We start from the raw sequence: 4,121 nt of genomic DNA, 5'->3' as shown, positions 1-4,121 counted from the left end.
TGGAATATTGCTCAAGGGTGGGGACACGTACCAGATAGGACCGGCAGGAGATATTGAACTCATACGGAGAAGGGCAGCACTAAAGGCCACGGGTTTGTTTAATCCGTGGGAGAGTCAGAGAGATACTGAAGAAACTGTACTGGAAAACTGTTGAAGAGTCTATCCCGAGAAGGGTATTAACAAATTTTCAAGAACCGCGAATCGCTCACATAGGGATCGTGAGGATAAGATTAGAACAACTACTGCAAGCGCAGAGGCATTGAGACAATCATTCTTCCGGCGTCCCATACGTGAATGGAACAGAAAGAAACCCTAATAACTGGTACAATGGGACGTACCCTCTGCCACGCACATCACGGTGGTTTGCAGAGTACAGATGTATATGTAGATGAACACAAAACTAGGTATGAAGACGAGTGCTTCATACTTTTACTCACTTGTTCGCTGATATCTCAAGCTAATTGATTTAGAAGTATAAAAATTACATTCATGGTTGTCAGCAAAGCTACTGTGAGCCAAAACATTATGACTGATGACTAACTGAAACCCTCAGCTGCCAACAGGTATTGTTGATATACCTGGATGTGGACAGCTGAAAATGTGTGCCCCGACCGGGACTCGAACCCGGGATCTCCTGCTTACATGGCAGACGCTCTGTCCATCTGAGCCACCGAGGACACAGATGAATAGCGCGACTGCAGGGACTTACCCCTTGCACGCTTCCCGTGATACATTCCCAACTGTCCACAATTCTACCTACGTAATGTACCTTATAGACATTTGCCCATTTACTGATTACTCGCGCACGCTTTGGCGATTCCCGTAAGAGTTTGGGCAACCTGTGCGCATTCGCACAGACGAAGGTCAATGGCTGGGTAGCCTTTAACTATATATATGAAGCTGCACGGTCATCTACAGTATCTGTTCTTTCGAGAACAGTTACTGTCTTCATATATATACAAAACATTATGATCACCGCCCAGTGCGACATTAAATGCCATCTGGAGGTGTTGCGACCGCGTGTCACGGTAAGGGAAGTATATAAGCGGAGCAGAGACGAATGGGGAACCACTGTACCGTCGATGAGGGAAGCAAACGGGCAAGTCTACTGATATAAGCGACTGAAACAGAGAGCAGATTGTTACGGTCCGGCCCTTGGAACGATCGTCTCGGAAAGGGCCAAGACGGTCGACTGCTCGCATGCTGACGTGGTGAACATCTACGGAATGTGGTCGAAGGACGGTGAAGCGACGAGGAGGCGACGACGTCTTGGACGTCCAGGTCTCATCACAGAAGGTGGACACCTGAGGCTTGCCTGGAAAGCGGGGCACACGGCAATCTGTGGCAAATGTGGCGAAGGAGTACAACGCTGGTGGAAGCACACTTCTGAACGCGGGGCTCCGTAGCAGACGATTGCTGCGTGTCCCCATTATGACCCAACAACGCAGTGCGTTCTGCATCATCGAGATTCGATCATGAATCAAGGGAAAAGCGTCGTTTCGTCAGGTCAATCGCCTTTCCTGTCACACCAGGTCCACGGACGCTTTCGGATATTCAGTCATCCAGGCGAACGGCTGCTGAAATCATGTACATCGCCAGGGACGCAAACCATGGAGGACATTCACCTGGTCTTCCACAGCTCATGCGGTAGTAATCGAAGGCACAATGACAGCTGTGGAGCACGTGAACACTGCAGTGGACCCTTCAGTAGCATAGCTGTCAGTATAACAAGGCCAGGATCATGCTACAGTAGTTTGAGGAGTATTACAGTGAACTGCCAAATTTGAACCTATTTGGGACACTATCGGGTGTCAGCTCCGCACCCACAAACCAACTGTCCGTAATTTACAAGTACTGTGTGAGCAGCTGGGCGTAGACATGAGGTACCACATGTCTTCAGAAACCTACCAAGGACTCATCAAATCCAAGCCACCGAGAATCACTACCGTATTGCCTTCCTAGGGTGGACCATCACGATGTCAAGCAGCTGGTCATAATGTTTTGGCTCATCAGTGTATTAATACCAATAAAATCGTTTGTTTATAGTAATTAAAGTAATAAACAGCATTCAAGACCAGTGGTATACATACAGGATGGTCAAATGAAAACGAGACAGATGGGAAGAAGTAAGTAAACTGTTCATTATTTCAAAAGTAAACCTCACACCTGTTAATACATTTATCCCATTGTGAGACAAGACGGTCAACACCTTCAAAGAAAAGTGCACGTCTTCGTCCGAATCAAATCGGCGGCTATGGCTCTGGGCATTTTCTGTGGGATACATGAAATATATTCGCCGTTACGACTATGGACTACCATCAGGTGTATAATGGAATCAGGACAATGATAATTTCTGCCGGATGAGGACTCCAACCCGCATTTCACGCTTATCGCGAGCGGCCCCCTTGTCATTGGCCTGTCCGAACAAGAGTCACGGCCAGATAGGACCTTCCATATGTCGTCAGCAATGCGTCTGCAACCTGTACTCGTACATCCATTCTGTGTGTTCCCGTACAGGGGAGACATTTCACTCGAAAGCCGCTTGCCCGGTGTCGGCGAATAAATACAATATTGCTGTGCCTGTGTTGTTCCGAATTACGACGAAAGTGCAGTCGGAAGGAACTTTGGATCGTAATTCGCAATAACACAGGCACTCCAATATCGTATTGTTCGGTGGGAATTAATGTAGGTGTTTCCATTGTTGGCTCTCACGCGTGTTCTCCGGCTCAAAATGATGGTTACCTGTTTCATCTCCCACGACAATGCGGCACAGGAAACAATATTCTTCTTTATGATACGGTTCCGTGTGCTGCAGCGATATTGACATTCTGTTCAGCTTCTGCTCTTCCGCTAGGACCGCGGGACTGCTACGGTCGCAGGTTCGAATCCTGCCTCGGGCATGGATGTGTGTGATGTTCTTAGGTTAGTTAGGTTTAATTAGTTCTATTTCTAGGGGACTGATGACCACAGAAGTTAAGTCCCATAGTGCTCAGAGCCATTTGAACCATTTTGAACCTCCGCTAGGAACTTCAGACGCACTGTCACGATAGTGTGAACTGTACCGTGACTGATACCCAACACGAACCGAATGTCTCCCACCTTTTGCCGTCGGTCATTTCTGACAGCAGCATCCACTGCAGCAATGCCAGATGAGCCTGCTTAACCGAATGCTGTCTTTCAATGAAATCCTGCGTTCTCTGAATCGTTTATTCCATGCAAACACATGCGCACTTGACATTCTGTGTTCGTCATACACACCAGAGGGCATGAATTTCACTTCGTGACGTTGCTTCCGACAGTCAAAAATCGCACTACATCCCTCTATTCCTCTTTCTCGCCCTCCACAGTGAAGTCGGACGTACACACAACTTTCTGATCTCACACCGAGCACGTCTAACAGGCAAACATAAACAAGCACACAAATATACACAAACCTGCGTTGCCAACATCCACGGTGCGTGGTGGAGAATACCATGTACTACTACAACTTTTCTATTCCACTCGCAAACAGAGCGAGGGAGAAACGACTGTCAGTACGCCTTCGTATGAGCCCTAATTTCTCGTATCTTACATTCCTGGTCCTTACGCGCAATGTATGTTGGCGGCAGTAGAAACATTCGTCAGTCAGCTTCAGATGCCAGTGCTCTAAATTTTCTCGACCGTGTTTCTCGGAATAAACGTCACCATCTCTACACGGATCCTCATTTGAGTTACCGATGCATCTCCGTAACATTTGCGTGTTGTTCGAACCTACAGGTAATTGCTTCGAAGTCTTCCTTCAATGTGATCTGGTACGGAATCTAAAGACTCGAACAGTGCTCAAGAATAGATCGCACCAGTGTCCTATATGCTGCCTCCTTTACAGGTCAACCACTCTTTCCTAAAATTCTCCTATTAAACCGAAGTCGACCATTCACGCTCCCTACCACATGCTACCTACCTAAATGCCCGTTCCATTTAATATCGCTGTGCAACGTTACTCCCAGGTATTTAAACGACTTGACTCTGTCAAGCAGGACACTAGCAGTAATCCGAACATTGGAGGTTTAATCTTCCTACTCACTCTCATTAACTTACTTTTCTCACATTTAGGGCTAGCTGCCAATCAGCACACCAACTTG

At 47.2% G+C, this 4,121-nt stretch overlaps 1 non-coding gene across 1 annotated transcript; it reads right to left on the bottom strand.

Annotated features, from left to right (window-relative positions):
* Positions 1–603: 603 nt before the first annotated feature.
* On the bottom strand, positions 604–677 carry Trnat-ugu (transfer RNA threonine (anticodon UGU)). The gene has a single exon. It is a non-coding gene; the product is annotated as a tRNA-Thr (tRNA).
* Positions 678–4,121: the final 3,444 nt, after the last annotated feature.

The sequence above is a fragment of the Schistocerca cancellata genome, chromosome 3 (genome assembly GCF_023864275.1).
Source record: "Schistocerca cancellata isolate TAMUIC-IGC-003103 chromosome 3, iqSchCanc2.1, whole genome shotgun sequence".
Lineage (NCBI taxonomy): Eukaryota > Metazoa > Arthropoda > Insecta > Orthoptera > Acrididae > Schistocerca > Schistocerca cancellata.
This window is presented reverse-complemented; position numbering and strand designations above follow the sequence as displayed.